The sequence below is a fragment of the Ovis canadensis genome, chromosome 8, assembly GCF_042477335.2.
Source record: "Ovis canadensis isolate MfBH-ARS-UI-01 breed Bighorn chromosome 8, ARS-UI_OviCan_v2, whole genome shotgun sequence".
In the NCBI taxonomy this organism is placed as follows: Eukaryota; Metazoa; Chordata; class Mammalia; order Artiodactyla; family Bovidae; genus Ovis; species Ovis canadensis.
The window spans coordinates 62,664,534-62,678,521 of record NC_091252.1 but is presented as its reverse complement, the minus strand read 5'-3'; the positions used below and the strand labels follow the sequence as shown (position 1 = coordinate 62,678,521).

Genomic DNA, 13,988 nt, shown 5'->3' with positions numbered 1-13,988 from the left:
GATTGGGCATTACAAAAATGAGATCCAGGAAACTGGCTCCCAGCGATAGACGGCCCAAGCACCAAATTTCAACTCCCAAACTTCACTTCCAGTAATTCAGCATGCCAGTTCACACTAACACCCTCCCTCAAATCCTACCTTCACAACAGCCAAGGAATTTCAGTTTTTAAAAATAGAGTAATAACTCTGAAAATTTTCCAGGCTGTACTGTTCTGGATTTCAAACAGATTTCCGGATGTGAATTTACAGGTATGTTTGACATTGAGGGACATAGTTGGGTGGGTGAGGCTGAGCAAAGTCTGGGCTGCCCACAGATTCCCCTGCAATGTCCCCCACCCAGTGCTGGCTGAACTCAGCTCTGGTGATATGAAGGCAGTGGAGAGGCACCCGTAAGGACGTATCTAGTTCTAGGTGGCCCCGGTCATAAAATTCCAGTGTGCACAAGCAGAGTAATTTGCTGTAAGTCAGGTGAAAGTTGAACTCCTCAGCTGCTGGAATGGGGAACAGGCTTTCTGGGAAAACAAATCCACAGTGTTCAGATTCTTTATGAAAATAGTCCTGGCATTTTTGCCTTAGAGAAAGGAGTCCTGAGCCAAAAAGGATCCAGACATTCCTGCAAGTTTACCCTCCCCTGCTGTCAGCTCTGAATGATTATTGATGCTTCAGAAAAGAGCTATTTTGGCAATTTTCATTTTCATCAAAAACACATCTCACAAACATTTTTGTCCTTTTAAAACTTTCTATTTCATTTTATAATTTTTTAAGCAGAATAAATATATATCTTCTTTTTAACTTTTTATTTTATATTGCAGTACAGTTGGTTATGGACAGAGATTCATGACATTGTACAGGAGACAGGGATGAAGACCATTCTCAAGAGAAAGAAATGCAAAAAGGCAAAATGGCTATCTGAGGAGGCTTTGCCTTTTTGCATTTCTTTCTCTTGGGGATGGTCTTGATTCCTGTCTTGAAAGACTAGAAATCTCTTCAAGAAAATTGGAGATACCAAGGGAACATTTCATGCAAAGATGGGCTCAATAAAGGACAGAAATGGTATGGACCTAACAGAAGCAGAAGATATTAAGAAGAGGTGGCAAGAATACACAGAAGAACTGTACAAAAAAGATCTTCATGACCCAGATAATCATGATAGTGTGATCACTCACCTAGAGCCAGACATCCTGGAATGTGAAGTCAAGTGGGCCTTAGGAAGCATCACTACAATCAAAGCTGGTGGAGGTGATGGAATTCCAGTTGAGCTATTTCAAATCCTGAAAGATGACACTGTGAAAGTGCTGCACTCAATATGTCAGCAAATTTGGAAAACTCAGCAGTGGCCACAGGACTGGAAAATGTCAATTTTCATCCCCATCCCTAAGAAAAGCAATGCCAAAGAATGCTCAAACTACTGCACAATTGCACTCATCTCACACGCTACTAAAGTAATGCTCAAAATTCTCCAAGCCAGGCTTCAGCAATATGTGAACCATGAGCTTCCTGATGTTCAAGCTGGTTTTAGAAAAGGCAGAGGAACCAGAGATCAAATTGCCAACATCCGGTGGATCATGGAAAAAGCAAGAGAGTTCCAGAAAAATATCTATTTCTGCTTTATTGACTATGCCAAAGACTTTGAGTATGTGGAAAATTCTGAAAGAGATGGGAATACCAGACCACCTAACCTGCCTCTTGAAAAACCTGTATGCAGTCCAGGAAGCAACAGTTAGAACTGGACATGGAACAACAGACTGGTTCCAAATAGGACAAGGAGTACGTCAAGGCTGTATACTGTCACCTTGCTTATTTAATTTATATGCAGAGTACATCATGAGAAATGCTGGGCTGGAAGAAGCACAAGCTGGAATCAAGATTGCCGGGAGAAATATCAATAACCTCAGATAAGCAGATGACACCACTCTTACGGCAGAAAGTGAAGAACTAAAGAGCCTCTTGATGAAAGTGAAAGAAGAGGGTGAAAAAGTTGGCTTAAAGCTCAACATTCAGAAAACTAAGATCATGGCATCCAGTCCCATCAGTTCATGGCAAAAAATGGGGAAACAGAGGGAACAGTGTCAGACTTTATGTTTTTGGGCTCCAAAATCACTGAAGATGGTGATTGCAGCCATCAAATTAAAAAATGCTTACTCCTTGGAAGGAAAGTTATGACCAACCTAGACAATGTATTAAAAAGCAGAGACATTACTTTGCCAACAAAGGTCCATCTAGTCAAGGCTATGGTTTTTCCAGTGGTCGTGTTTGGATGTGAGAGTTGAACTATAAAGAAAGCTGAGTGGGGAAGAATTGATGCTTTTGAACTGTGGTGTTGGAGAAGACTCTTAAGAGTCCCTTGGACTGCAAGGAGATTCAACCAGTCCATCCTAAAGGAGATCAGTCCTGGGTGTTCAGGACTGATTGGAAGGACTGATGTTGAAGCTGAAACTCCAATACTTTGGCCACCTGATGTGAAGAGCTGAATCATTTGAAAAGACCCTGATACTGGGAAAGATTGAGGACAGGAGGAGAAGGGGATGACAGAGGATGAGATGGTTGGATGGCGTCACTGACTCAATGGACATGAGTTTGGGTGAACTCCGGGAGCTGGTGATAGACAGGGAGGTCTGGTGTGCTGCCGTTCATGGGGTCGCAAAGAGTCGGACACAACTGAGCGACTGAGCTGAACTGAACTGACACATGTATCTGGGCTTCCCTGGTGGCACAGTGGTAAAGAATCTGCTGGCAATTCGGGAGACCCAGGTTCGATCCCTGGATACAGAAGACCACTTGGAGAAAGGCATGGCAACCCACTCCAGTATTCTTGCCCAGAGAATTCCATGGACAGAGAGTCTTGTGGGCTACAGTCCATAGGGTCACGAAGAGTCAGACATGACTGAAGCACTGAGCATGCATGCACGCATACACTTATCTATTCTTTTTCAAATTCTTCTCCCAATTAAGTTGTTTCAAAATATTTGAGTATAGTTCCCTGTGCTCTATAGAATGTCCTTGTTGGTAATCTATTTTATGTTATTTTTTAAATTGGAGTATGATTGCTTTAAAATGTTCTGTTAATTCCTGCTATACAATGAAGTTAATAAGCAACGCGTGCTGCCTGCTCAGTCGTGTCCAACTCTTTGCGACCCTATGCACTGTAGCCCACCAGCCTCTTTTGTCCATGGAATTTCCAGGCAAGAATACTGGAGTGGGTTGGCATTTCCTACTCCAGGGTATCTTCCCAACCCAGAGATCAAACCCACGTCATCTCTTGCCTCTCCTGCATTGGCAGATGGATTCTTTACCTCTAGCATCACATAGGAAGCCCAGCTCCAAAGTTATTATAACCTCAATTATATGTATACATATATCCCGTCCCTTTGGGACCTTCCTCTTGCTCCCCCTACCCCACCCCACTCCTCTAGGTCATCACAGAGCCCTGAGCTGAGCTCCCTGCGCTATACAGCAGCTTCCCACTAGCTGTCTATTTTACACATGGTAGCATATGTGTGTGCCATTTTTTGTTTTATTTTTAAACTTTTCCTATTGTAATTTGTTTGTTAGGCTTTGGTTTACTTATTTCTTTTTTGTTATCTTTACTCCTGGGGTGAAAAGCATTTATAGCGGAGGTGTTTTCCTGCTGTGTTTGCATTCAAGTTCTCTTCTTGCTGCTTCTAAGGCTCATTTCCTCCCTGCTTCTCTGCATGAAATCAAATAGCCTAAAAATTTTATTCTATCCACTTTTTACTGTTGATTTTAAAAAGTAAAAGTGGGTTATAGAGAGGCAAAAAGTCAATCTCTTTCCCTCTGTGAGAAATGGCAAGGACATTTGATCTAAACTGATCAAATTTGATCTAATCTGATCTAAACTGGAATTCTTCTCTTATCATGATTAATTCAGTCTATCCAGAGAGAAAATGAGAAGGTGATGTTTCCCAAGCATACATTACTTAAATATTCACGGTAAAAATAATTGTATGAAAAGGATATCGAAATACTATCTGACAGTTAAGAAAGTACACCTGAAGTTGAAAATACCAGAACTTACACTTTGCTTCAGTTTTTGTAATGGATTATCTGAGACTCCTCAATGAACTGATACTAATTAGTTCACAGGTATTATATGAAAATGGGTGTACTATGCATTTCCATTGTTTCACTGAAGACGGGCTTCCCAGGTGGCTCAGTGGTAAAGTGGTAAGGAATCTGCCTGCCAGTGCAGGAGGTGCAGAAGACAAGGGTTCAATCCCTAGGTCGGGAATTCTCCGGGAGTAGGAAATGGCGACCCATCCTAGTGGGCTACACTCCATGGGACTGCAGAGTTGGATGTGACTTAGCGACTGAGCATGCACACATTGCTGATTGAGCAGGACTTTGAGAGGCAGCCTCTTCATACTAAGACCTTCCCATGAATGTCACACATTCTTCTATGGGATGATTATCTCTGCCAGGAAACTCGTCTTCATCAGCTGAAAATCCTCCTGAAAGAACATCAGTTAACTTGGTTTAATTTTATTTCCAACTTCTAAGGCAAGGAAGAACAGCTAGCCATGAAGGAAAACTTCTATTTTCGTTCATTCCAGGCTAACCTAGAAGTCCTCTTACACTGGAACCCCAGAAGTGGTAAAGAATCTGCCTGCCGATGCAGGAGGTGCAGAAGACATGGGTACACTTACCCTTTGATGGTCTTTTTGTGTCTGTGCTGTGTTACTTTCTAAGCTCCTTTAAAATAGCGATTTCAGACTTGTATATAGTTCCAGCTTCTTCTATGTCTTGTCTTCTTTTCTCTCAAGCCTCCTTGAAGACAAGGACCATTTTGACATCCTTATGATGTACAAAGAAGTGGTTTAAACCTAGTAGTAACAAATATATGTGGCATGTATGTATTTAATTTAAGGTGAGCTGTATAGCACTCATTCGACTGTAAGCTGTTCTGGGTGCTTTACCAATATTAACTCCAGTAAATTTTAGAACAATTTAATGGCATAAATATTATTTTCATTCTCATTTCACAAATGGGGAAACTGAGGTGTAGAGAGATTAAGAAACCAACCAAGGGACTTCCCTGGTGGTCCAGTAGTTAAGACTTTACCTTCCAATGCAGGGAATACAGATTCAATCCCTGGTTGGGGATCTGAGATCCCACATGCCTCCTGGCCAAAAAAACCAAAATGTAAAACAGAAGGAATATTGTAACAAATTCAATGAAGACTTTAAAACTGGTCCACATCAAAATAGAAAGAAAGAAAGAAATCAGCCAAATGTTACATAAGTAATAAATACCTGAGCCAAGATTCAAACTTCAAAATAAGGAGGTAGCAGAGCAGGGTAACATACAAGTTCTTTAAGTATATTATTTTTCTCTGCAGTTGTTGTGCATCTTCAAATTTAAGTGTATAATTTCAATATTTTTATTTATAATTTCAGTATTTATGATATTTAAAATATTTATAAATTCAGTATTTAAAGTGTAAAATTTAGATATTACTTAATTTTTAAAGCAACCAATTTTTATATACGCAAAAAGCTTTTAGCACTTAGCTTGGTTGTTTCAAACTCTGATATGGGGGACTGGAATCAACTTTTAATATGACCAATACCAGACACTTAGAAAAATAGACAAAGCAGCTGTCCACTGTATTAAATAATAGATAGGACCTGTTTATCATTCAGTTCAGTTCAGTTCAGTCGCTCAGTCGTATCCAACTCTTTGAGACCCCGTGAATCGCAGCATGCCAGGCCTCCCTGTCCATCACCAACTCCCGGAGTTCACTCAGACTCACGTCCATCGAGTTGGTGATGCCATCCAGCCATCTCATCCTCTGTCGTCCCCTTGTCCTCCTGCCCCCAATCCCTCCCAGCATCAGAGTCTTTTCCAATGAGTCAACTCTTCACATGAGGTGACCAAAGTACTGGAGCTTCAGCTTCAGTATCATTCCTTCCAAAGAAATCCCAAGGTTGATCTCCTTCAGAATGAACTGGTTGGATCTCCTTGCAGTCCAAGGGACTCTTAAGAGTCTTCTCCAACACCACAGTTCAAAAGCATCAATTCTTCAGTGCTCAGCCTTCTTCACAGTCCAACTCTCACATCCATACATGACCACAGGAAAAACCATAGCCTTGACTAGACAGACCTTAGTCGGCAAAGTAATGTCTCTGCTTTTGAATATACTATCTAGGTTGGTCATCACTTTTCTTCCAAGGAGTAAGCGTCTTTTAGTTTCATGGCTGCAGTCACCATCTGCAGTGATTTTGGAGCCCCAAAAAATAAAGTTTGACACTGTTTCCACTGTTTCCCCATCTATTTCCCATGAAGTGATGGGACGGGATGCCATGATTTTCATTTTCTGAATGTTGAGGTTTAAGCCAACTTTTTCACTCTCCTCTTTCACTTTCATCAAGAGGCTTTTTAGTTCCTCTTCACTTTCTGCCATAAGGGTGGTGTCATCTGCATATCTGAGGTTACTGATATTTCTCCTGGCAATCTTGATTCCAGCTTGTGCTTCTTTTCATGATGTACTCTGCATAGAAGTTAAATAAGCAGGGTGACAATATACAGCCTTGATGTACTCCTTTTCCTATTTGGAACCAGTCTGTTCCATGTCCAGTTCTAACTGTTGCTTCCTGACCTGCATACAGATTTCTCAAGAGGCAGGTTAGGTGGTCTGGTATTCCCATCTCTTTCAGAATTTTCCACAGTTTACTGTGATCCACACAGTCAAAGGCTTTGGCATAGTCAATAAAGCAGAAATAGATGTTTTTCTGGAACTCTCTTGCTTTTTCCATGAGTATTTGGGGTATCAAAATGAGTTTATAAGATGGAATATTAAAAAGATATAAATGAAAAAGAAACAAACTGTGTGCTGGATCACCCTCTATGTACTCTCTCTGAATAAATACAAGAAGGCAAGGACAGGTCATCCTCTGACAAGTTGTTCATAATATTGTACCCGCTTCAATAATAGCAGTTACTCATTGTGAATTTGTTGTGACAGATTGGTTTCTGCCCTCACTGCATTTAATCAAGTGGTGCCCGTTTTCCACCTACAGTCTGTACATGTAAAGATTCTTGCTTTCAATCTCTTAATCCCTCTTTCTATGCTAACTTTCTTTCACAGCCAGTGACTTTCAGGAACTTGGCACTCCTTTTTCAATTTATTGCAGTTGCAATATGTATTATATTGGTGTCAGGTTTTTCCCTGTTGCTGTTTAGTTGCTGAAGTCCTGTCTGGCTCTTTTGCAACTCCACGGACTGTAGACTGCCAGACTCCTCTGTCCATGGGATTTCCTAGGCAAGAATACTGGAGAGGGTTGCCATTTCTTTCTCCATGGGATCTTCCCAACCCAGGTATCCAACCCATGTCTTCTGTGTTGCAGACGGACTCATCGCCACTGAGCCACGGGGACTTCCCTTTTATATATGTATATAATTTTTCATCTGTCACTTTAACAATGCATGCACAGTTTCACTACCTAAGTAAATGAAAAAAATTCTTCTTCAGGGAATATCAATCAGGCTAATTCTTGGATATGTCATGTAATTTTCTACGTGGCGAGATTAGGAAATTAGTCCTGGGGGCTCTAAAATAAACACTTTCCCAATGGGTATATTGAATCCTCTAGCAAGAGGATTGATCTCTGGGTCAGGAAGAGCTCCTGGAGGAGGAAATGGCAACCCACTCCAGTATTCTTGCCCAGAAAACCCATGGATGGAGGAAGCTGGCAGGCTATAGTCCATGCGGTCACAAAGAGTCGGACACAACTGAGAGACTTTACTTATGTGTGAAGCTCAGGAATGTTTGCCAAGGCTGTTCCTTGGCCCATGTCTGGGATCCAGACTCCCTAGGTGTGCCTGGCCTTTCCTTCTGAGGCTCTGACACTTTCCCAGAGAGCAACCAGCGTTAAATGGCCACACTAGTTGAAGTATCTACATGCCTTTCTATCTTTCCCAAGCTAGGAAATCGACTCTTCCTCTTTCCTGTCTTCCTGTCCTTGGGCATATCCATTCCTTCCTTTTTGTGTGCATGTTCAGTTGCTCAGTCATGTCTGACTCTTTGCAACACTATGGGCTGTAGCCCTTGGGGCTTCTCTGTCCATGAAATTCTCCAGGCAAGAACACTGGAGATGGTTGCCATGCCATCCTCCAGGGGATCTTCCAGACCTAAGGATTGAACCTGTGTCTCTTATGTCACCTGCAATGGCAGACGGGTTCTTTACTACTAGTGCCACCTGTGAAGCACCCCCCTGTCCTTCAGTTTCTTCTAGGAGTTTCAGTTCAGTTCAGTTCAGTTGCTCAGTCATGTCCGACTCTTTCGACCCCATGAATTGCAGCACGCCAGGCCTCCCTGTCCATCACCAACTCCTGGAGTTCACCCAAACTCATGTGCATCGAGTTGGTGATACCATCCAGCCATCTCATCATCTGTTGTTCCCTTCTCCTCCTGCCCCTAATCCCTCTCAGCATCAGAGTCTTTTCCAATGAGTCAACTCTTTGCATGAGGTAGCCAAAGTATCGGAGTTTCAGCGTTAGCATCAGTTCTTCCAAAGAACACCCAGGGTTGATCTCCTTCAGAATGGACTGGTTGGATCTCCTTGCAGTCCAAGGGACTCTCAAGAGTCTTCTCCAACACCACAGTTCAAAAGCATCAATTCTTCCCCACTCAGCTTTCTTCACAGTCCAACTTTCACATCCATACATGACCACTGGAAAAACCATAGCCTTGACTAGACAGACGTTTGTTGGCAAAGTAATGTCTGTGCTTTTGAATATGCTATCTAGGTTGGTCATAACTTTCCTTCCAAGGAGTAAGCGTCTTTTAATTTCATGGCTGCAATCACCATCTGCAGTGATTCTGGAGTTTAGGTGTTTACAAAAGATGGGAAGAGCCCAAAACAGTATGCACAATTGCTAAGAGCAGCCAAACTTTCTTTGGACAAAGGGCTGGAGGAAGGAAAATATAGGGAGGAAAAGAACTAAGCTTCTGAATCAATGATTCTGACTTATTTGGTGATAGAGTTATGGCTGCTAGTTTGCTTCCACCTTTAGCCAAGGAGAAAGGACATATTTTAGCCCTGCAGAGATGTCAACATATAATCTTGCTAAGCAAGCACTATCAAGAAAAGCCTAAGAAATTCAGAGGACAGGGTTGATCTGTTATACACAGAACTCCTCTCTGGGACTGGCTAGAAAGAGATAAGCTTTATGGGAAAACTTGTTAGGGAAAAAAGAGGCATGTTTGAACCAGCAAAGTAAAAGTGTTCAGCCATTTCATTAACAACTCATGGAAGGAAAAAGTAGGAAAGCGAGGGTTAAAGATCAGATATGATCTCAAAATTGGTGCTTTTTCCCACTCTTATGGGTAGAAACAGAAATAACACTAAAGTGCAGTGAGAATACGCAAGTGGAATCTCTATATGGTAAGAGTTGTTGTGTTGCTCTACAGTATAAGCTCCAAGGGGGAAACATCTAGTGGATGCTAATCCACAAAGCTGTCCAGCCTTGGCCTTGATCCTAAAAAGCAGCAGTAACATTTTAATTCCTTCAACCAAGTGGTACCCAGCTTTTTATTACACCACTAATCACTCCCACTAAGTTGGATAGTCTAATCCTCACCCACTTAAAAGTGGCACAATCTTAATCCAGAAGGAAAGGGATGGTGGTCTGGAGGTGGGCATGTTTTAACGTATCACCAGCACCAAGCTTTTCCTCACCTTTTGATGAACTTGAACTTTGGATGAATCAATGTTTGCAACACTCGAGGGCATCATAATAATTTGTTTGAGGTCTGTTTGTGATTTGTTGGCTGTGTTTATTAAAGCTGATATAAAAGGACTTAATCCCTAGGGCTTTAGCAAATAACCACTATCATTTACCGGGAAGTGGGTGGCATGTCAGTTGTCAACTCTAATTTCCCCTGAAACATGCTTTTCTTATTATATTGCTTACATCCACAAGACTGTTGGACACACCATGAGGAGGGTTCTAGGGGAACAGGAGACCTCGAGCTACCTGATGAGAGAGGATATTTTTCTGGGATAAACAACATATAGTGCTTTGATTTGAAAGAAACAGTAATAGGATGTTGAGGTTATTTTTTCCCTTGAAGTTTTTGAGGACTTCAAGACAATTTCTGTGAAAAATTGGTATAGATTTTTGTTGCCTACTTCCTTCACATAAAAGGTGAGTGAAAGGACATATCCAGGGTTACTGCTATATTCCACTAAACTTAAGTTAAATCATTATTTTATGTTCCATTAAAGAGAAAAAAATGCTATTAATTAAAGTGACACACTTTTTTCTTATCACTCAACATTTATATATTGTTGAAAACTACTCTGAGACTCATTTTAAGTAGAGATTTTATTATATATTATACTTTTCTGTTTCTCTGTCTTCCTATGTGTATGATAAAACTTCCATGCCAATTCATGGTATAATCTTTTTAAAGACATTTGAAAAAAACAATTAAATTCACCCCTCCTTTTTTAGCATCACCTGTGTACATAACTCTAGGAAATGACAGTCACATGAAAGGCTGTGACAAAGTATGACAATGCATAGGCTGAGCAATTACGTCACAATTGTGACCTGATTAATGGTGACTGCAAGATGCATCACAGTTAAAAAGGTGAAAACTTTACATCTTAGGATCAGTGAAATACAGCCTTGGGGGATGAACAAAACTTCCCGCTATAGACAGTGTGGGTGTGTTTTCATAACTCTCCTCCATTTTTCCCCTAAGGATATGCTGCCCTTTGAATAAGATCTTATGTCAGACCTTCATGTTTAAGATGATGCTATCATCCATCATGAACTTGGAGTTGCTTTTCTAGTTGGGGGAGTGCAATAGTGATTCATGGACACTCTTTACTCAGCCCCCTTGCCTAGAAATGGCCTTGGCTCAGTAAGTGTATTTTATTCCACACAATTCCAAATGCAGAATTTGGATGTGTCTTTGAAACTTGAGAAATCTTAACCCAACTTTACACCTAAATGTCAGTCTGAAGATGAAGACTTGATTTAAGACTTTGCTCTTTGACTTAAGATTTCTGATCCAGGACTTCCCTGGTGATCCAGTGCTTAAGATTCTGTACTTCTATTGCAGGGGACACGGCCTTGACTCCTGGTCAGGGAACTAAAATCCCACATGCCATGTTGTACAGCCAAAAGACAGAAAATAAAAGACTTCTGATCTTGCAAGCAGTTCTTAAAAGCTTCCACAGTTTCAATATTTAAAAGGAGCTAAGGTTGGAGGTGGAGTTTAAATGCTAATGAGTGTCAAACTGGTGTCAATCAAAAATAGGAGAAATTTGGTTATTTCTCCTATTTTCCTCAGTGCTCACTTTGTCCTCCAGCAAAAGGCAGTATCCTTTGGAGCTTGAATCAAAGAAGAGGAAGGTAGAGAGGAGATGGAGGTATTCTGTGAGGTTACATAGTCAATGGGAAAGTCCCAGTGGTGGGATGGCTGAAAGGATTTGCAGAAGAAGAATACCAGTTATTTAATATTTAAATTGGTCCATTTTGCTAAGACATGAAACACTCCATTTGTCCAAATTCTTTGTACAACCTGCTGTGCACACAAAGATCTTATAAACTGGATCATGTGATATGGAAAAAAAAAAACATAAGAGGGTCTGGTTTTCATAATTAAGGAAACTTAGTACCTTTTGAAAAGTGAGAGTGTTAGCTGCTCAATCCTGTCAGACTCTTTGGGACCCCATGGACTGCAACCCTCCAGACTCCTCTGTCCATGAAATTCTCCAGGCAAGAATACTGGAATGGGTAGCCATTCCCTTCTCCAGGGGATCTTCCTGACCCAGGGATCCAACCTGGGTCTCCTGCATTGCAGGCAGATTCTTTACCATCTGAGCCACCAGGGGACACAAGAGTACCTTATGGAGTGAAGGAAAACCTCAACCTAAATTTATTCTGGGAAGCCAAGTGTTCAGAGTCACAAGTGAGCATGACAACAAAAGTCTATCAGATATTCTCAGCAATCCTGGAGAAAACCTGACCAATTTCCTGTAAGTCATAGAATGAAGGTGTGGAGTATTCTTTTCTATAGTTCATGTGTCACCTTGTCCACAAGTAGCATCTAGGTTCCACACAGTACAACTCTTATGCTGGGCCAGGGAAGTGGACTATGAACAGGTGAGAAAGACAGCTGGCCAGAGTCCAAACAAGAAGTGGGCTACCAAGGACTTACGTGGGTCTGAGGTTGAGCAAGATATTGCTCCTCCTTGGGAGCCAATTATGAACAAGGAGGAATGAAAAGCAGAGGACCCAGATGGTAAAAATAAAAAGAATTTGTGTTAGAAAAAAATAATCAGGTCCTAGATAGCTACCATCTTAGTACTCTCTTTGTAGGCTCCAGCCTCTTGGTCCCCAGCCTCTGGGTTATCCTACTCTCAGTTCTTTCTTTCAGCTTTACTCAGTCTACCAAAGGATACTGCTTTTTGCTGGAGGACAAAGTGAGCACCAAGGAAAACAAACAGACAAAAGCAATTTTAAGTCCTATACCTGCTCTAGTCTGGAACAGTTGGGAGCATGTTCTAGAGGAGACAAAAAGAAGTCTCTGGGTCACACAAGCTCTGCATCAATAGATGGGAGTCCTGAAAACAAAAAGGCTAGAGAGAGAAGGTGAATCTGGGTACAAAGAGAAGCATCACCAAGGTTTGTTTATCTACAAGCCACTCTGGTTGGCTACAGAGTGGTTGTCCTACAGCCACTCTGTAACATTCTTGAACAGGCATTGTAAGACAATTTTTGAGCACATATTTTGTGTATAAATATTTATTTATGTATCATATATGTGTGTATATGCATGTGTGTGTGTGTGAGAGAGAGAGATGACATAGAAGTTAATATATAATAAAGAAAATAAACTATTAAGATATCTTGATAATCATGATGGCTTCATACTATAAGCAAATATCTCAAGACCACATATATGTTCATGGCAGGAATCATCATTAATGTGAATGCCTATAAACCTGCATTTAAGATAGTCTTCTTGGTAATTTTAAATTTCATCCCCTTCCTGTCAGATCTGATTAGTCTTCCTTATTTTCCTTCCTGAAAGGACTGATGCAGAACTGGGGCTGGGTGCTAGGCATGGGGTGAGGGGGCTCTGCTGTCTTCCAGTCTCCTTGCATGTTGCATGCTGATTGCATTCATCTTATAATTTCTTCCCAAGCATCTTTTTCAGTCTTCTGACCATTTTGTGAGCACTGGTTTGGTTCAGACTTTATAATGAAAGTGCATACCCACTTCCCATAGGACACCCTGCTCACGGCAGCATGGCTGACTGCGCATGGAGGCAAGGCCAGTATGTGCACTAAACACTAACAGTACTTAGTCATTTCTTCATGTTTTAGACCAGGAAAGTTTCTTCCTCCACCCCTCTGGACTGTTTGCTTACCCCACTGGCATGTTATTAATATATCCAAATTTGGAGACTATCATCTAAACCACTGAATTAATCTAATATGTAAACATCTGAGGAGTTAAAAAACCTTAAGCTGAAGAGTTTGACCCATTATTTTTTACTCTCAGTTTAACACAAATAAGGCAGAGTGGGGTTGAGAGAGGGGAACTAAAATTATGCCCTTATATATATTTAAATCTTTTAAAATGTCTTATTAAGTCATTCTAGTAGCTCTGTTGATGCCAGCTTTAGACTGAAGACAATGAAATCTCTTCCAAAAGGAACAAAACAATAACTGGTAGCTGCACACAGCAAGGCAGTCACGGACTATGTGATCCATCATGAATCCAGAAAGCCAAGAAACGAGCCTAATAATGATGAAGAGTATCCAAGAACATAAATCAAATGGACTGTGAACATAAATCAAATGTTATTTTAAGGAAAAGACTGTCGTGCTCTCCTCTCTGAAGTAAGAAACATTGTATTTCTTAATATAGTGAAACATACAGAAATCTTCTGGTCTACATATCCACTCAAGTAACAAGCTGGATGATTTCCCACCTGTGAGCACAC

At 41.0% G+C, this 13,988-nt stretch overlaps 1 non-coding gene across 1 annotated transcript; it reads right to left on the bottom strand.

Moving 5' to 3' along the window:
* Positions 1 to 872: 872 nt before the first annotated feature.
* LOC138445441 (small nucleolar RNA SNORA14) lies at positions 873 to 1,009 on the bottom strand. Its single transcript, XR_011258881.1, has one exon. It is a non-coding gene; the product is annotated as a small nucleolar RNA SNORA14 (small nucleolar RNA).
* Between the last annotated feature and the right edge of the window lie 12,979 nt (positions 1,010 to 13,988).